This window comes from Oncorhynchus tshawytscha, linkage group LG33, assembly GCF_018296145.1.
Source record: "Oncorhynchus tshawytscha isolate Ot180627B linkage group LG33, Otsh_v2.0, whole genome shotgun sequence".
NCBI lineage: Eukaryota > Metazoa > Chordata > Actinopteri > Salmoniformes > Salmonidae > Oncorhynchus > Oncorhynchus tshawytscha.
The window spans coordinates 289,975-311,362 of NC_056461.1; the positions used below are offsets into that span (position 1 = coordinate 289,975).

The 21,388-nt window shown below is 41.4% G+C and overlaps 1 protein-coding gene and 1 long non-coding RNA gene across 4 annotated transcripts in view; both read right to left on the minus strand.

The window, feature by feature from the left end:
- Nucleotides 1-21,388, minus strand: part of LOC112230735 (solute carrier family 12 member 2) — a 110,657-nt gene that overhangs the window by 83,167 nt on the left and 6,102 nt on the right. The window lies entirely within an intron of this gene.
- LOC112230736 lies at nucleotides 8,464-11,059 on the minus strand. Its single transcript, XR_002950366.2, has 3 exons — nucleotides 10,237-11,059; nucleotides 9,419-9,853; nucleotides 8,464-9,290 (listed from the first exon to the last, which is right to left on the minus strand). It is a non-coding gene; the product is annotated as an uncharacterized LOC112230736 (long non-coding RNA).

A 21,388-nucleotide genomic window follows, 5' to 3' on the forward strand; every position in this document is an offset into this window, starting at 1 on the left:
TTGCCTCAAGATGCTTAAATTAGCCTTCACACCTGCCTTTCTGTATATTTGATAATTTTACAGTATAATTATATTCAGTGTAGATGGAGGTTTCAATGAAAACAAATGTGTTGGAAATGTTCAAAAAGTACTGATACACTGAAATCAACTTTTATATTGAAAACCAACAAACAAATACAATTAGCAGCACTATGCACTTTGTGTGCATAAACAAAATAATAACATTAATATTAAAGATGGCACCATGTGGCCATGAGGTAAGTTTCCCTCTTGCAGGTTTAAATGAACACAACCTTAAGGAAATAAATCAAATAAACAAACAACAAATACAATTAGCAGCACTCACTTTGTAGTGAGGCACGGCAACCTTCATCAGCCTCAGAAAGCCAGGCCTCTCAAAAATGTGAAACGGCATCATGTCCTTTGCAATGTAATATGAAAGGGCTGCAGTGAGGTCTTGATCATGTTTTAATAAGCAGCCTGCCTTTGAAATTCCCTCCTAAGCTGCCAGCTGAGTGCAGAGCAGTGAGAGACTGAATACCATTGGAAAATAATTTATTTTATTCATTTTATCATATGGCTGCAGCTTCAATGGGTAATCTACACTTCTCTAATGTAAATCACAAGAGGCTACATCCCTAATGGCGGGGTGAACACACAAACCCATTAACACAGTGATTTACTTTGATGGCTTCCTGTTCCTGAAACAATCATCTTTGATCTGACTTTATGAGTGTCCAGATGAGAGAAAAAACTAGTTGAGATGCACAGTCACGAAGCGAAGATGACATTTTCTGGATTAACAAGCCAATTCAAATGTATTTAGCTGGATATTTACAAGAGGCAAAGGCGATTTTTCACAGGTTCTTTTCAGAGCGACATGCCACGGCGCCACTGGTTTAAGGCGACACAAGCAGGCGTTCTGGGAAACGGGAGGGGTGCAGGCAATGCTTTTATTGATTGGATTGTAGGAGCTGGGGAACAGTCGAGGTATGGAGACAAGCCAGTCATGACTGAAAGCAACATGAATCATACTGGGTGAGGAGGATCGGGAAAGTAGGGAGCAGCTGAGGCTTCTGCAGTAGCAGATCAAACCGTTTAGTGTTTCATCAATATATTTGTGGCTTTGCCTGACACCGACCTTAAGCTATTTGGTGAAATCCAGTTGCGGACACTACATTTTTCTTGGTAGCTTTTCAATTTCTTAACGTTAACCAGATTGGGCATTTTCAAGTTGTTACACTTCTAGAATAAATAAATGACTCTGCTTTGTGGGTAAATGCATTACTAACCGTTTTCTCGTTCTACCATTTTACATGAAGTAGCCTAATTCACTTCAGTTGTTCATGCGTAGTAATATGAATCACTTCTATGAGCCTGTGTATGATGAATGGCAAAAACACACTGCCTGTGGTGTGACAATTTATTACTTTAAGTGACACAAGTGACACAATAGAGTCCAAGCATGGCCAAATCACTTCCACTTCTACTGTTGTCCATCATTATGGCTGCACTAGGTTTATAGGGAGGCATATTTTGCCCCAGTAGACCGATAAGGAGCTTGGATCACAGGTAATGCAGTCCCAAAGACAATAAAGAGATCTTGTGACCTAAAGTTATCTGTGGCAGAGTTCAGTTTTATTGTAACATGCACAAGTACAGTGAAATGCCTTTCTTACAAGCTCATTGCTAAAACAGAAAAAAGTCAATAATTTTTTTTTACAGCATTAATTAAGCATTATCTGCATTATGTGGACAATTAAGTTATCCATTGCATTTGAATACAACTCTGTCTAGATATTTTCATCTACCATCTTATATTGCTCTGGCTGGAGAACAGAGATCTGATTTGTCAACAGTGAATTACGCAAAGCTACTGATGGGTTCTGATATCTTGACTTATGAAATATACTTATTCCTTTCACTGAGGGGGTAATTTATAACGTTTACATTATGTCCGGATATGTTATTGTTAGCCATCAGGGATCCTATGGGAGGAGGAAAGACAGCGTCTGGTATGAGTCAAGATGACAGCCGTGAGTTGGGGAGGAGTGAGCACTTTGGGGCAGAGGTCAGGTCAGATGAAGTGAGGAAGAACAGATATCACTAAGGTTCTGTCTAGCGACAGAGATGCATTGGCTGTTCAGATGTGGAGGAGGAGACTCAGCCTAGGAGAAAGGGTTTTGTTACGTTACAGCCTAGTTTTTTTCCCCTCATCAATATACCCCCAATGCCCTCTATTGACAAAGCAAAAACAGGTTTAGTCATTTTTGCAAATTTATATAAAATAAAAAAACTGAAATATGACATTTACATAAATATTCAGACACTTTACTCAGTATTTGTTGAACTACCTTTTGGCAGCGATTACAGCCTCGAGTCTTCTTGGGTATGACACTACAAGCTGGCACACCTATATTTGGGGAGTTTGATATGATTTGATTCTCCCACTCTTCTCTGCAGATCCTCAAACTCTGTCAGGTTGGATGGGGAGCGTCGCTGCACTGCTTTTTTCAGGTTATTTTTCAGTTTTTTTCAGGTTTTCTGGGGTTATTCTGTGATTGCTGAGGGAAATGTTTAATTGAATCCATTTTAGAATAAGACTAACGTAACAAAATGTGGAAAAAGTCAAGGGGTCTGAATTCTTTCCGAAGGCACTCTATAATGAATAGCCTAATAGTTGATCAAAATATTAAGCTACACGTTATGATCTGTTGTGTCAGGCTCATTGCTCAAAACATTGTTTGATGCTAGTGGTTGTATTAATTTGGGATCAATCGCATCCCACTATGTTTAGAATATTTATTTCTATCACAGAATAGGTCAACTTTTGTACGATGTGGTATAGTAGATTGACATAGGCTGGTGCTTTTGCTGTTCATTAGGTCTAATCATCTTGTTGGTTGAAGAAAAGTAAATGTGGACTGTTCTTCTAATGTTCTTCTAATATCTTCCATATGGGCCTCAGAATTGTTTAAGGACGCACGCAGTTGCATCCCCGATGTGTCTGTCTTCAATAGTAACCTGTGAGAAAGACCCAATCACGTGACGGAGAGCCATGTGAGTGAGAAGTGCTTCAGTAGGCAGCCGGGAGAAGGGAATTATAATGATTATATTCAGCCCAGGGGCACAACGGCCACAAAAGGCATGGATTTGTTTAGGGGGCATTACGGCCACACAAAAGGGGATGCTGCTGGGAAATTTTGAGGCATTATCAAGTGCTTGTCAATTGAATGAGAGACTGATGAATTGTGTACAGATTGCGCAAAAAAAAAAAGCAGAGCTCATGCCTTTCATGCAACCTTTTTCAAATCATTAGAGTCACGGTCATGCAGCCTTAATGTATAAATGTATAAAAATCTGAGTGGCGCAGTGCCATTAGAGAGTCTGGTTCGAGTCCAGGCTCTGTCGCAGTCGGCTGTGACCGGGAGACCCATGGGGCGGCGCACAATTGGCCCAGTGTCGTCCGGGTTAGGGGAGGGTTTGGCCGGCAGGATGTTCTTGTCCCTGACACGGTTGCCAGCTGTACAGTGTTTCCTCCGACACATTGGTGCGGCTGGCTTCCGGGTTAAGTGGGCATTGTGTCAAGAAGCAGTGTGGCTTGGCTGGATTGTGTTTGAGGACACATGGCTCTCGACCATCACCTCTTCCGAGTCCGTACGGGAGTTTCAACAATGAGACAAGACTAACTACCAATTGGATACCACGAAATTGGGGAGAAAAAGGGGTAAAAGTCAACAAAAAACAATAGTCGGAACATAACATTTGTATCACAACTAAAGTTACATAAATAACTAAATTAAGCATACAGGAGTAACTGTTTTTTTGTTAACAGCTCAACACAGAATAGCCGCATGTGCACACTCCCTCAAATTGTATGGAGAAAATATCCTTTTTATTTTATTCAGCTATGTTCAATTGTATTCTTCATATTATAAAATGCCACGGAATTCTGTCTGCTAAATGAACTAGTGTAGCCCACAGCCATGTGGCATAACCAGATCAGGGATCTATTTCAGAATAGCATGTTTTCTTCATATCACGTTTCTTTAGACCAGTCCAAAATAATCAATGCATTTATTGTGATGGTGTAGGCTAAATTACATGGCTATAGAAACAGTTTACTCCAAATGGAAAAATGTTTTGCAAGAAAAACGAGTTTATTGGACAAATTAATGTAGGTCCCTCCCCGTTTGGTTTGTTCTGTTTACTTCCTAGATTAAACGTTAAACGGTTTCCTTCGCGAAATGTTTTGCAACAGAATCTGCATAATGATACACCCCAGGTGAGGTACAGGCAGCAGTGGCACCCAGTCTGCCTCAGTGGTGTCATTGTGGTCATTGAAAGGACATGCCCACTGACATTTGCCTGGCTACTCATCTCCTTGCTCCGTCCAAACGCTAAGCCACTCCCACAGATGTTCGTTTCTTCTCCGCAAAAAGTCCGGATCAGAGTACTTCCTCGACCCTTCACTGAATGCGAACACATTCAGGGCCATCTGAATGGTCCAGAAACCGATGAGTTGGCCTAGAGCCAGAACACGCGTAGGTAAAGCGGCGGTTTGAAAATGTGGCATTGGCTTTGATACGCTGATTGGTTGGAGACGATCCAATCACTCTTCACTTTTTTCATACATGCCCCTCATACCCCTTGCACCACAAACGACTTCAATGATGGCAGTCTAAGACTAAAGTAGAGGTAAGAAGAAGAAGGTAAGAATTTAGTGTGAGTGGTCAGGCTACACTGACATACAAAGGAAGTGCTGTGGCCAGGGCCCCAGACAGTGTCAGCTTACTGTCATACTTCTTCCTGTGCATCCTGGAAAATGGTGTTTTGCGTTTCGCCAGGAAGTACAGGAAAGATGTGCTGGCACTGGCTGACCCATGGGACCCAGGGGATTATAGGAAGCACTAACATGTGTCCTACAATTTGTTGTGTGGCATTGTGTCAGGTACCCGTGTGGTCATCCCCACTTGCTGTGTCGAGGATCAGGGACTGCTATCCTGATCTTAACTCATAGTACACTGGCTTCCTTCATGGACGTTGATGTGGGCAGATCCCTACAACAACTGCAACTGTACCATAGAGGCTCCCCAGGGGCTACTGCTGCCTGCCCCCACATCCATGTGAAGTGATATTCATTAGGGGTTTACAGCTAAACATATTGTTCTTCTGACTTAATCAGCAATTTAATTTAAAAAATATTTAAAAAATACATGGAAAAAACAAAAAATATATATAGTTCGGCACACAGAAACTATAGGCCATGAGTGACTTCAAATTTGTGACGTCAAATTTTTGTCTAGGACCCACAAGGTCCCTCAGGATAGATTTGGGAAAACTTCTTCTCATTACCCACAAGTCCAAATGACACCATTCGGTATGTAGGCCCATAGTACAGTTCTTAACTTATTTTGAGAAATGCTAAGGGATTGATAAAATCTGAGAAATCGATGAATCAGGAAATCAGATTTTACGTGTACATTTAAATCCTTTGTAAATCCCCTTCACAATGGCCTATCATCAACTTGAAACTTGTTTGGGTCTTCAAATACATTACCACTATGAACCATGTTAACTTTGGCATTGACATCTTAAAAAATAAGGAAACAATCAAATTCACATTTTTGACTATGTAACGCTAACACTTAAAAAGATCAGAACAAATTTTTACAAATTAATAAAAATTGAAAAGCTGAAATGTCTCTAGTCAAGAAGTATTCTACCCCTTTGTTGTCGCAAGCCTAAATAAGCTGCCAAAGTTCATGTATTGAATACGTATGTAAATGAGATAGTTCTGTATTTCATTTTCAATCAATCAATTTGCAAAATGTTCAAAAATATGTTGTTTTCACTAATTATGGGGTATTTTCTGTAGATAGGTGAGGGGGGAAAAAAATATTGAATGCATTTTGAATTCAGACACAACTAAATTTGGAATAAGTCAAGGGGTATGAATACTTTCTGAAAGCACTGTATGACTCAGACCAGATAGTGTAGAGACGGGCTGCTCAAATGTTGGCCTATAGAGAAAATGCTGAGATACATATGGGAATAAAACAGGACACTAGGAGCTAAAAACAAGTACCAGTAAAATAGAGTTATGTACCCATGTTGCTCATCTGTTATTTATTCAAAACCATGAAAAAGGATTTGAATGTTCCCATTAAGCGAGCAGAGTCTTGGCACATTTTGAGCGATGATTAAAAAAAAGCGGGCAAAGCAGAGTTGAATTCTACGAAATCTGCTCGGTGTGCCAGCGCTTCTGAAATTCACACCACTGTACGAGTCAGAGGATCTACATGGGTGACGTAACACAAAGAGCAGCTTTCGACAACAAAGAAAAAGCCATCAGGAGGATTAGCTGGGCAGAGGAAACTGTAGTTGGACGTGCCAAGGCAAAAATGGCCTCCAAAAACTGATGAAAGCAATCAGATTTCACACCAAGCAAAGCTGACCTCAGGAAAGGGAGACTTGGATAATGTTGAATCAAAATAAAATAAAATAGAGAAGAATTGTGTGCACACAGCCGAAACAACATGATACAGGGATAGGCCCCGTAGATATATGAAGCCACCATCAAATCTGCCTAATGATTTTTTCTTTTTATAATAAAGGCTAATTACAGAACAGGGAAGGGCCTGGGAAAAGTAAACAGAACTTCAAGAAAAACCTGATGTGAGAGACCTTTCTGGGAAGAGTGCTCAACCAAATTGTGTGTGCTGGCCTTAGTGGCCACTTCGTAATGAATGCTGTGGTTTATCAGGTGTCCAACAATTGACGAAACAACTCTCATCCAAAAACAAATAACACTCCAATTAACATCAGTATTCGTGGAGCGGCCTGTTCCCACACTGCAACCCCAAACTGCATTATGGAACAAAACACCCACTGCCTGCATCCTGCCCTAGGTTCCAATTTGGCTTGGTCGGGTTCTATTTTATAGGTGACCCTTGTGCAAGGGTGAGCCAAGCCCATTTTTAAACAGGAAATTTGTATTCCCCCCCCCCATACCTACCTAATAAGCTGAAAACAAAACCTGTCCAAACCCCTGTAATTGGCCAACAAGGTTTCACCTTGAGCTGGGTTTAAGACCGTCCCCCATTTTTCCTCCGCTTCATAATGAGACTCTACAGAAGTGCAATTAGCAGCTCTACAGCTGTTGACAGGTGAACTTTGTGCAGAACTAGAGTTCTAGATGGATACCCATATACTGTAAACTGTGTGTACAAAACACAAAGGTGCCAGGCACACCGGTTTGAGTCAAGAACCGCAACGCTGCTGGGTTTTTCATGCTCAACATCCTGTGTGTATCACGTATGGTCCACCACCCAAAGGACATCCAACTTGACAACTGTGGGAAGCATTGGAGTCAACATGAGCCAGCATCCTTGTGGAACGCTTGACACCTTGTAGAGTCCATGCACTGATAAATTGAGGCTGTTCTGAGGGCAAAATGGGGTGCAACTCAATATTAGGAAGATGATCCTAATGTTTTGTACACTCAGTGTATATAAGAGCTGCTTAGACGTCAGTGTGTGTCGAGTTCTAATGGTGGCTGCTGCCACACCAAAGCTCTCCAAGAGGATCTGGGTGCATCCCGGATCCATTAGGATCGATCACGTCAAACTCAGGCACCCAATGCAGCCCCTCCGTGTTGTGACGCAGTGACAGATGACAGTGTTGATTAAACGGGCGGACTTCCTGTTCATGTTTATTTGCGACCTCCCACAAGTGTACACACAGGTCTGCTTATTTGTACTCAATTACTGCATCAAACTGTGCTAGACTACCCATATATGGTTGCACGCCCCAAATACATCCCAGCTGTATTTGCTGAATGCAACACTTTGATTTCATCAATGGAAACTAGAACTGGGCGAAAAGGACAAAAATCCATATAGCAATAAATTGCCTCAATTGATGCGATAACGATAAATAGAACAATACGTTTCTAACAATGTGCCCCACAGATTTTTTGTATTATCCTTTGAACTACCACCTCCATGGATGTAACCATCAATTGTCCCATTAACCATCTTATTTCATTTCAAACTTCAAGGCTACTCATCCTAATGACATCAGCAAAATTCCTGCAAGAAGTCATGATCGGTGTCCATTTTCAGTTTATAGTCCCAGCTCTAATGGAATGTGTGTGCCCACTTCAATGTTCAAATATGTGACCCGTTCCAGAAAAACTAAGCATATGTTGCGGGTCACTACTTCACAGGAGAGCCATTTGAATGTACTTTATTTTTTTTAATTATCAGAAATGCCTTCTCGAACATGTGAACTTTCATGTGCCTTAATAACAAACATGTATGCCATCTGTAAATACAAATAAAATTGTTAAACTTAGAGCCTAGTTGGTTAAGACAGAACAGTGTGCAAAGCTGTCAGGGCAAAAAAGTGGCTACTTTGAAGAATCTCAAATTTAGATTTGTTTAACACTTTTTTTGGTTTCTACATGATTCCATCGTTTTCATTTCTTCACTATTTTTCTACAATGTACAACTTTTGACTGGTACTGTATGTATGTATGACATTCTCCTGTTACCGCTTCTTCACAGGTGTCCATCTCAATAAACCTGGGCGTACCTGGACCTACCACCACTCATTGTCGGAGAGTCAGAATGCATTCTGCATCATGGCTGCAAGGAGGAGGATTCTTGTATGCAGTCTCAGTTTTTTGTCCGCACTGTGAACCAGTAGAATTGTAAACTGGTTAATAAAATGAAACCGGATTCTGGGACATCTCAGTGTGCAGTAATTTAGATTAGATTGGGCTACACCACAAGTAGAAGAAAGCCTGTAAATTATGTGGCACACGGCTCTTCTGTACATTGTCAGCCCCTGATGTTGAAATAGAATGCATTGAAACACATTGTATTGAGATGAGGAAATGGCAACAGAGCTTTTTCAGCACACAAATAAACCTTTATTCTTGCTTCTGAAAGTAAACAACGTGTCTGCTAAGAACAGACATGTAAATAAGTATCTATGGAATAAAATGTAAGTGTCAGAGTGTAGTTAAATATTTCTGAACAATAGTAAAACAGTGTGTTAGGAACAGAAATGTAAATAAACGTAACTATGGAATAAAATGAAAGTGTCTAGTGTGACTCCTGAGATGTCTAAACAATAGAACAAGTTAATTTCACTGTGGTCCCAGTCGTTCGGTCCATGTCATCTTCTTGAAATCATGCACGAACTCGTGCAGCTGGTGATCAAATTCCTCCCGGAGATTGGTCAAGAGTTCATCCATGAAATCAGCTGTAGCTGCCAGGACCCTGTGGAGAGTATGAAAAGAGGGGGGACATTATGAGTGTCTGGAGAGCAGTGTGCATGGTGAGGAAGAAGGTAAACAGAAGAGAGGAAAGGGGATCAAAGTAGTCTGAAATTATTTGTATTTATTTACCTCTGGGACAAGCTGGTGGGCTTGGCGCATGACGTTCTCCAGATCTTGAGATCTTCAAACATTTGCAATGCCTTTAATAGTGATGTGTCTAGGACCGAGTCTGCAGCTCCTTTGTCCCTTCTCACACCCCTGCTACTACCACTGCTGCTCTGTAGCATCGCTGAGGAGCAAGCCAGTGGAGTAGGTCTCCCTTCTCCCCAAATCCCTGCTACTGCTCTTTCGCGTCACTGAGGAGCAAGCCAGTGGAGTAGGTCTTGGAGGTGGGCCCAAGATAGAGCTTCCCAGGTCCTGCATTGAGATCGTTTGTAATTCTGCACTGCAACTCAGTGCGGAAGATAGGCTGGCTGCAGAGGTAGTGCTTGGGGCTGGTGAACAGGCAGTACAGGGGCGCAGAGAACAAAACCAGGTGCTGTCTCCATTCACTGGTGTATGTGTCTTGAAAAAAAAAAAGTAGAGGGCTATTTAGTACACATATCCAAAACATTAATGAACATCAAATAATCATTAACCGAGACTACAACATTTGAAACATTTGAGCAGAGTATGCCTGGCCTAACGTTAGCTACTCAACTCTGCTCAAACATTTACACTAGCTGGACCTTACTACCAAACTTTGACTTGTGTTACCAATGTGGAAAGCTTATGATTGTCTTTCTATGACAAAATGTTTGATCAAAAGTTTATTTGGTTGGCTTGCACGAGTATGCTGCTAAGCTAGCTAGACACTAGCCAGCCAAGTAGCTAGCTCTAGCTGGCTAACTATTGTTAGCAAAACATGCCTACTCTTTTTTTCGACAAATATAGAAAATACAACATACCCCATCCCTTCGTGAAGAAGGCACGTAGCTTTCAGTCTTACATGCTTCCCATGCCAGCAGCAACATTTCTGGATTAGCCTTTCCAACCGCAACTCCACTGCGGCCCTTGTTTCTTTGAAGAACTTGTTGCAGACCCTACCCCGCCTTTTCACAAGTGCTTGGGTCAGACCCCAGCTTCTCTGCAATCTCCCTCCATGAATTGGCATTTACATTCTGCTCTTTGTATAATGCATGGCTAGAATCGTACTGGTAAAGGTACTTTTGTAACGTCTCAGTCAATCGATGCTCAAAGTTGTCGTTCGCCATGTTGAATCCACACTGAGTATTAGGCTGAATCGACAAGAAGCAAAAACTCACGTCACCCCTGCAGTTGACCGATCACGAAGAAAAAATGACTAGTGCCCGAACAGCGGACAAAAACCCTAACCAAACTCCAAAATTTAGTAACATGTCACAAAATGTCATCATAACCAAATTGTTTCGGTTGGGGAGCATGTGGACACCTTTAGAAGGACAAGAGAGTCCTGAGTACCAAGCCATTAGCGACCTGATGATTGTTAGGGAGTTGGGTACTACCAACGCATGTCCAGAGTGCATAAGAGGAGATTCCCGTGACTCAGTTACATGGAATTTTACTGCGGTTGCAGAGTGGTGTGGCAGTAATACGGTCACTACAAGAGCCCATGGTAAGATTCCTCTTGGTCTAACTATACTGAACAAAAATATAAATGCAACCATTTCAAAGATTTCACTGAGTTACAGTTCATATAAGGAAATCAATTGAAATTATTTCATTAGACCTTAACCTATGGATTTCACATGACCGTCAGATGGGCTGTCATGGTTACACGTGGTCTGCGGTTGTGAGGCCAGATGGACATACTGCCAAAATCTCTGAAACAACATTGGAGGCAGTTTATGGTAGAGAAATGAATATAAAATAATCTGGCAACAGCTCTGGTGGACATTCCTGTAGTCAGCATGAGAATTGCGCACCCCCTAAAAACATCTGCTGCATTGTGTTTTGTGGAGAAAAAAAAAGCACTTTTTTTACACCCCTTTTCTCCCCAATTTCCATCGTCTCATCGCTATAACTCCCCAACGGGTTCGGAAGGCAAAGGTCAAGTCATGCGTCCTCCGAAACATAACCCGCCAAGCCACGCATCTTAACACCACATCAATGTGTTGGAGGAAACACCTTTCACCTGACGACCGAGGTCAGCCTGCAGGCGCCCGGCCCGCCACAATGAGTCGCTAGAGCGTGATGATCCCCCCCCTCCGGGCCAAACCATCCCCTAATCCAGACACTGGACCAATTGTGTGCCATCATATGGGACTCCAGATCATGGCCGGTTGTGATACAGCCCGGGATCGAACCCGGGTCTGTGTGATGCCCTCTAGCACTGCGATGCAGTGCCTTAGACCTCTCGGGAGGTCCTAAAACTGCCAATTTTAAAGTGGCCTTATTGCCCTCAGCACAAGGTGCACCTGTGTAATGATCATGCTGTTTAATCGGCTTCTTGATATGCCACACCTGTCACTAACAGGGACGTAAACAAATTTGTTCACAAAATTTGAGAGACAAGTTTGTGCGTATGGAACATTTCTGGGATTTTTTATTTTTGCTCATGAAACCAAAACTTTACATGTTGTGTTTATATATATTTTTTTGTGTATATCAAAAATCTCTTTCTGGTGCTCCTTACATTCTGTTTGGGGCCTAACATTTAAGTCGGGAGCAGTGTGTGTTTGTGGGAGAGAGTCAAGGAGTGAACTGCAGTGTTTTCCCCTTGTTGGCACAATGCCATGCAGCTATGCATGTATATTCCTTCCTCACATTCCTCGATGCAGTATTCTATTATACAGTGAACAGTGTAAAGTTAAATTCAATATGTGTTGTATTGAGTAGAAGTGTGACTATCAGTGACAGGTTTTAGCGTAGCACAAGTGCATAACGTTTAGAAAACGTGAACAAGTGTCCGGGGGACGGGACGAACAAGATGCTAGGCCACTGAATTTCCCCCCCTTGGTATCACAATACTACTCAATATCGTGATACTTGGCCTGGTATCGTATCATTACTGAAATGTTGGTATCGTGACAACACTACTTACTTAGATAACTAGCAAGAATTAGCACATAATTATTTTTATGCTTAAGAAATCTAAAAAAAATGTACCTTTATTTAACTAGGCAAGTCAGTTAAGGACAAATTCTTATTTTCAATGACGGCCTAGGAACAGTGGGTTAACTGAATGACAGATTTGTACCTTGTTAGCTCGGGATTTGAACTTGCAACCTTTCGGTTACTAGCCCAACACTCTAACCACTAGGCTACACTGCTGCGTTTTATAAACTCAGATCTAAAATGCTTATTATTGTAATTTCAGCACTCTGATCTGTAGCTACTCTTCTCTGTTACTTTTCTTGGTGTAGCCAGCCTACTTTTATCTGCAAAATGCAAGATTAACTTTAAGCAAAACATTAGGAAATGTAGCTGGCAACATTCCTTCTATGATATACATTAGAAACATGATGGCCATGCATCGTTTTTGCCAAAAATTGATGACAAGGCTAAGCTCATTTACTTGTGTGGTTGCCAGCCAAATAGCGTTGAACTTGTTGCCATCTAATGAAAATGAAGCAATTGCTGATGAATGTGTTGTACTAATGTATTTCCTGTGAAAGAACTGTAGCTGCCCAACTATTGAAGCAAAAAAAAAACTTGACTTTCAATTTAAAATGTGACCCGTCAATACACAGCTGGACTCACATGCTCCCGCTTTCTTCTGTTGTGCTTTTTACAAACACGTGACTGGCTCAACTGTTCTGGGGAACAACGGTAAGCTTCATAATATTAAATAACGTGACAGGTGAAATGAAGAATGTGATCTGCTCTGTCTAAAGTTTTTCACAAGTTGACATCAGGCATTTACTTAAAGTAGCTACAAATTACAATTTTGGAAGTTTTTCAATAAATAGTTTCAAATGGTATTGAAAAAACCATCCCCTTGACTATTTCCAAATACCCCGGTATACCGCCCAAGCCTAATGCGACCAAAATCGTCGCACTTAAAAGGCCATGTAATTTCAGAAGACTGATCATGTCAAATAAGGGAGTATCCAATCATTCAGAATAGGATTCATTTGGCTGCATAGCATACAATTAAAAAATATATATAAAATGTTAAAAGAGTGGGGTGTCACATCACCTGGGGTGGTCTCCCCACCACCAAGGGCGTCCTAGTTGCGAGCATGGAAACGCCTGACTGGGAGGGGGGGGGACACAAGTCTGTCAGCAACGCTCTATTAATTTGGCCACTTCTTAGAGAAAGGCCCTGCCGACTCAACACTCCACAGAGGAAGGGGGTCAAGACTTCACACTACGTTAACTAACTGCCAAAGGGATTGGTCAGCATCTAACAACATGAGCCAAAGGGAACACAAAAGTATTGGCACACAGCATCACCATCCAAAGAATGTATGAGAACAAAAGCCACATGCTGACATGATTGTAATTGCATTGTAACAGAGTGATGGCATGGGCATTTTGCAGACTTTGTACACCACTTGAACTTCATAGAAACACTCAAGAAGTTGTAATCAGAGCAATAAGGTAATTGCATCCAAAGGCTTTAAACATTGACAAAGGTTAGCCAATACCACAGGCTTACTTACTGTAAACTGTGTTCTCTTTTCTTTGGGCCGTGTTCAAATTGCATTAAAACATCTAACTGGGACATAAATAGATATTACAGGCAGACATGTCTACTCCATGCCTGGTCCCCCACTACTAAGGCCAAGAAGCCACACAGTACTGACTCATACTATAGTTGGAAGTTAGCTGGCCTGTTTGGGCTCCCGTCAACTTTGAGCCCCCAACTGTAGTGGCAATAGGAAGACGTCAATATATAACACCACAATCCGCTTCCACTTGGCCGCCCGGCACTGAATAAATCTGCCCTGTCAGGGTTTCTACTCTGGCTGGTCAATATAACAAGTCGCATGGGCTATTGCTGCTACTGCTGGGTAATGGATTCAAGGCCCAATAAGAACAGTAAAGGCTACAATCTACCCCACCAAAAAAATGGGTGGCAGCAGCAATATCAGAAAAGGGCCACATTACAAATGCAGAATGATGCCCCTTTTTATTCATTTTCAATGGAATCTGCAACGGCCATTGGTTGCGTCACAGAGTTTGTGTGTGGAACGGAGCCCGTGTGCCTAGCAATGGTCAAGTAACTTTGCAGTCTATCACTTGACAAGTCCCCTTTTAGCAACACCAACGATGGCTAATTGGGTGACTGATGATTTCTGAGCAAGTCCACAGGCACAGATTGATTGGCTACACTGGAATTTCCATTTTGCGGTTTCAATCCTTAGCTCGCTCTACTGATAAATTTGAAAGCCTCCTCTGTGGCACACAGCGAAAGAGGAAATAAAATATAGCAAGGGGCAGGAATCATTGATGTTGATTGACTAGAACATAAGGCATGTGGACAATTATGTTATACTATGAGTATCAATACAACTCATTCTAAGGTGGTAAAATAAGTTTAATATAGCCCATCTGCATACAATAGGGCTGCTCTTCCAACTACATGGCATTGAACCCTTAGGATGCTACTTTTCATTAAAACCATGGCTGTCTGAACACTGTCGCTCTCTTGATACCAATCGATGAGTAGGAGCATAGGAGGGGTTGGCCTTACTTTATGCTATTTTAATTTTCTAAAGTCTGTAATAGAGGTCGACCGATTATGATTTTTCAACGCCGATACAGATTATTGGTGGACCACAAAAAAGCAGATGCATTAAAAAATACAAAAAATACAAAAAAATAAAACAAAAAAATTAAATAAAAAAAATTAAATAAAAAATAAATAATAAATTGGCCGATTTTAAAATCGGTATGTATGCATGTACACACACATGGTCCTCCAACAATCAGTAGTATCGGTCCTCCAACAATCAGTAGTATTTTTTGGTCCTCCAATAATTGTGTGCGCGCATGCATGCATACACATTTTATTAATTATTGGGAGGACCAAAAAAAGCAGATACCGAATACAATCGGACCATATATATGTGTGTGTGTATATATACACACACATGCATACATAAAAAAATAATGACAATTACAACAACTGAATGAACATTTATTTTAACTTAATACAAATAGATGAATAAAATCAATTTAGTCTCAAATAAATAATGAAACATGTTCAATTTGGTTTAAATAATGCAAAAACAGTGTTGGAGAAGAAAGTAAAAGTGCAGTATTGCCATGTAAAAAAAGCTAACGTTTAAGTTTCTTGCTCAGAACATATGAGAGCTGGTGGTTCCTTTTAACGGGAGTCTTCAATATTCCCAGTTAAGAAGTTTTAGGTTGTAGTTTTTATAGGACACTCTCTATACCATTTGTATTTCATATACCTTTGACTATTGAATGTTCTTATAGGAATTTTAGAATTGCCAGCCTAATCTCGAGAGTTGATTAGGCTTAAAGTCATAAACAGCGCTGTGCTTCAAGCATTGCTAAGAACTGCTGGCAAACGCAGTAAAGTGCTATTTGAATGAATGCTTATGAGCCTGCTGCTGCCTACAGCCGCTCAGTCAGGCTGCTCTATCAAATCATAGACTTAATTATAACATAATAACACACAGAAATGCGAGCCGTAGGTCATTAATATGGTCAAAACCCGGAAACTATCATTTTGAAAACAAAACGTTTATTCATTCAGTGAAATATGGAACAGTTACATATTTTATCGATCGGGTGGCATCTAAGTCTAAATATTGCTGTTACATTGCACAACCTTCAATGTTATGTCATAATTATGTAAAATTCTGGCAAATTAATTACGGTCTTTACACAGTTCGCAAACGAGCCAGGCGGCCCAAACTGCTGCATATACCCGACTCTGCTTGCACAGAGTGCAAGAAAAGTGACATTTCCCCCGAGTTAATATTGCCTGCTAGCATGCATTTCTTGTAACTACATATGCAGGTTTAAAAAATATATACTTGTGTATTTATTTTGTGTATTGATGTTTATGGTTAGGTACATTTGTGCAACGTAAGTGCTTTTTCCGTAAATGCGCTTTTGTTAAATCAGCACCCGTTTGGCGAAGTTGAAGTAGGCTGTGATTCGATGATAAATGAACAGGCGCTGCCGCATTGATTATATGCACGTAACAGGTGGTTAGCCACGCAGTCTCCTCGTGGATTGTAAATCAGCCATAATCGGCATCCAAAAAGGCTGATTACCGATTGTTATGAAAACTTGAAATTTGCCATGCCAATTAAAAGCGGTCTACCTCTAGTCGCTAAGCTTCGGCTTAAGCCTTCTGTGCATACATGCAGAAAAATGTAAGATCTATATTTATAGGCCTAGTCAAAGGCAAAATTCAATGTGTCAAAGTATATTTTGCCAGTGTCCGGTTACTGCCAACTGCCGATGTACAAATGCAGGCATTTGGCCAAAAATGCCACATGTTCAACTGATGCCGCCAGAACAAAAATAGTGACAAGTTCAACAATATGCCGACTAAGGCCGTTTGGAATAGTAGAAAACAACACTTCCTCGCTTTTTGCACATCTGGAAAGAGTTGGATTGGTGAAAGCAGTATAGGACACCTTCCTTCACTTGTTCATTCACATACAGATCAGTCATTAACCTACTTCAAGAAAGGGAGGAAAGAGGGACGTGTTCATGTATTCAAAACAGGATGTCAAAATGTCTATGGTAAGGTGTTGTGCTGCTGGGAATACATATCAAAGCTGGGAAAAGGAGACGACCGCAGATCAAACAGTATAAACCAATAGTGGAAATTAAGGAGGAGAGGTTGCACTACTATAGTAGGAAACTGACTAGAATAGATTTTCAGTCTGGGAATGAATTAACCATTACTCCTCATGTAGTCTATTATATACTGGGTCACAAGAGCACACAATTTCCCAAAAAGGACACAGTAAAAGCTAACATGTTGCAGGTTGTTGCTTTATGTGTTAAGCTGTTCATTAAGTTAAATATACTGTTCCACATGTCTTATGAAGATCATAACTGTGTACTCTACATACAAGCTGTAAGGCTTACAGGTCCATATGGGAATAGTCTCCACCCATACTTGCAGTTAGAATGGACACCACAAGAACATTACAGAAAAAAATATTACCCAAAATGTAGGGATTGAGAGGACATTGATGGAATGTGGAAAAAAATCCACTTCTGGAGATTTGGAGTCAAGACAGTTAAACTTGAGCGTCTTCCCGTGTGTCCGTCGGTAATGGCCCCGCCTCCTTACCATGATGTCTGAGACATAACAGACCCTGGAATGTCAACATGGTACGCGGCCTTCCGTTGTTTTTTTTCTCTGTCTTCCAATAAGTTGAACAGAACGATAAGGAGAGCTCAGGGCTGGCATGCCATCTCAATGCCAGGCGCATGGCCAGGGAAATGGTGTCAATGCTAAGCAGAAATGCTCTGGAATTGAGAGCTACGTTTGTGGTATTATTAGGGGCGTGTTTCAAATAGAGAAGGATTTCCGTAGATTTCCTGACCAAATGAAAGGGCTGACATTGTGGACACTAGCCAGTGTGCCTGGGATCGCTTTGTCATGGTAAACTGACTACATCAGTACTCTGCTAAACTCATAGGCTACTAGACATTAAAATGATATACATTTTAAACAATCACTGTCAAAATGTCAGATAAGGTACTCTAAATTAAGACAGGATTAACTATTTGAGAACGTAATATTACAAGTTGTCGAACATCAAAGCTGGAAGTGGGTGTGTCTTGACCGACCACACCAAAAGCCAAGCAAAATGTCTTCAAGCCAATAACAAATGCCAATAGAAAAAAAAAACTTACAGCATAGCTTAACCAAAGCAACAATGATTTGAGTGAGTAAGTATGAGTAGTGTACATCAGATGGCGTACATCAGAACAGATAGAAAATATCTTTGAACTCGCAGCTCATCTATCCTCTTGGCTCCAAGAGACCTGCACACACACTGAGAGACAGGAAAAAGTTCCTCAGAAATAGGTAAACCAGAGGGCTGGTAAATACAGTTGAAGTCGGAAGTTTACATAGACCTTAGCCAAACACATTTTAAACTCAGTTTCACAATTCCTGACATTTAATCCTAGTAAAAATTCCCTGTCTTAGGTCAGTTGGGATCACCACTATCTTACGAATGTGAAATGTCAGAGTAATGAGAGTGATGTATTTCAGCTTTTAATTCCCTTCATCACATTCCCAGGGGGTCAGAGGTTTACATACACTCAATTAGTATTTGGTAGCATTGCCTTTAAATTGTTCAACTTGGGTCAAATGTTTCAGGTAGCCTTTCACAAACTTCCCACAATAGGTGCAGTGATCTGTGAGCTGCTCTGACAGCTGGTGCTTAAAGCTAGCGAGGGAGGTAAGAGTCTCTAGCTTTAATGATTTTTGGAGTTCGTTCCAGTCATTGGCAGCAGAGAACTGGAAGGAGAGGTGGCCAAAGGAAGAATTGGCTTTGGGGTGACCCGTGAGATATACCTGCTGGAGCGCGTGCTACAGGTGGGTGCTGCTATGGTGGCCAGTGAGCTGAGATAATGGAAGGGCTTTACCCAGCAGAGACTTGTAGATGACCTGGAGCCAGTGGGTTTGTCGACGAGTATGAAGCGAGGGCCAGCCAACAAGAGCATACAGGTCGCAGTGGTGGGTAGTATATGGGGCTTTGGTGACAAAACGGATGGCACTGTGATAGACTGCATCCAATTTGTTGAGTAGTGTTGGAGGCTAGGCTACACGAGGTGTGATACTAACCTTATTTAAACATATAGGACTATGGGCTAGGCTACATGTGGTGTGATACTAACCTTATAGGACTATGAGCTAGGCTACATGAGGTGTGATACTAACCTTATCAAAACATATAGGCCTATGGGCTAGGTTACATGGGGTGTGTGACTGTGATTCGAAAAAGGCTTTGTATCTTGCCTTATGCTGGGAATCATTCACAAGTGATTTGCTAATATTGTCACCCACCACAATATTCTTGATTTAATCTAGATCTTTAAATATACTAAATAACATGTGAAATTTGTTTGATTTAGAATGGACCATTATCATGCACCAAATGAACCTTGGGGAAAAAAAGTGCATCTATGCCCTTAAATAGTGAATGGAGGATGCTTTTCCCGTGGTTCGTTTTCATGCCAGCCAGGTAGGCTATACTCCTGTTGTAAAGATAAACAATGCTTAATATTAGGAAAGTTGAGAAGTAAATATAGTAGGCCTAGCCTATAGAAAGCTGATGGGATCCTCCTCTTTTTAATAGAGGCCATCACTCGGATCAAATTGCATAGCCTATAAAAATGTTGCACCTCATGAGCTCTCATGAAGTGTTTGATTAGATTTTTGATTACATTTGCATTGATGTCAGAGTGATTAGAGGGACAATAGAGTGCTGAGTACCAGGCAGTTAGCAAGTTTGGGTGCCTACTAATGACCATCAGAGCTTGGAGAAGCCCAATTAGCGCAACTAAGCGTGAAAAACGTGAAAACTAAGCGTGAAAACTAACGTGAAATTTGACTGCCTTCATGACTCGTGACCGCCAGTGTGGCAGTAATACGGTCACCTTAACAGCCCTAACCACAGGTGGACTCCAATCAAGTTGTAGAAACATCAAGCATGATCAATGGAAACATGATGCACCTGAGCTCAATTGAGTCTGATAGCAAAGGGTCTAAATACTTATGTTAATTTTTATTACATTTGCAAAAATGTCTAAAAACCTATTTTCGCTTTGTCATTATGGAGGATTGTGTGTGATGAGGTAAAAAAAATGTAATACATTTTAGAATATGGCTCTAACTTAACAAAATGTGGAAAAGGGGAAGGGGTCTGAATATTTTCCGAATGCACTGTATTCCCATGAAACTGTGATAAAAAATTTGGCATGCAGACGCAGCTGACATTTCACTGGTAAAACATGAACAATTATCATTTACAAGTGACTGATGATGCCATGACCCATTTTGAATTTAGGCATGGCTAACTTAGTTACATTGTTTTTTACCCTTATTTTACAAGGTAAGCTGACTGAGAACACATTCTCATTTACAGCAACAACCTGGGGAATAGTTACAGGGGAGAGGAGAGGGGATGAATGAGCCAATTATAAGCTGGGGATGATTAGGTGGCCATGATGGTATGAGGGCCAGATTGAGAATTTAGCCAGGACACCGGGGTTAACACCCCAACTCTTATGATAAGTGCCATGGCACCTGTTTAACGTCCCATCCGAAAGACGGCACCCTACACTGGGCAATGTCCCCAATCACTGTCCTGGGGCATTGTGATATTGTTTTAGAGGAGAGGAAAGGGTGCCTCCTACTGGCCCTCCAACACCACTCCCAGGAGCATGTGTGTGGGCATAGGCAGATGTTGCAATTGGAGGATGTATTGTATCCATTTTCGATAATGGTGTATTCATCAATTGGCTAAATCTGTCAGTACAAACTTTGAGGGTGTCACGCCCTGGTCAAAGTATTTTGTGTTTATCTTTATGTATTTGGTCAGGCCAGGGTGTGGCATGGGGTTTTTGTAATTGTGGTGTGTTTGTCTTGGGGTTTTGGTGGTGGTATTGGGATTGTAGCTTAGTGGGTTATCTAGCAAAGTCTATGGCTGTCTGGAGTGGTTCTCAATCAGAGGCAGATGCTTATCGTTGTCTCTGATTGGGAACCATATTTAGGCAGCCATATTCTTTGAGTTTGTCGTGGGTGATTGTCCTTAGTGTCCTATGTGTACTCTCGGTTAGTTTGCACTAGATAGGCTGTTTCGGTTTCGATTACGTTTATTGTTTTGTGTAGTGTTCGTGTTTCTTCGTTTGATTAAACATGAATCTAAATCGACACACTGCAGTTTGGTCCGACTCTCCTTCATCACCACTAGAAAACCGTAACAGAATCACCCACCACCAACGGACCAAGCAGCGTGTTAACAGGCAGGAGCCACAGGAGAGGCAACAGAGGCAGCAGCAGCAGGAGCAGCTGCAGTGGGAGAGGCTGCACCACCTGGAGAAATGGACATGGGAGGAAGAACTGGACGGTAAAGGACCCTGGGATCAGCCTGGAGAATATCGCCGCCCCAAGGAAGA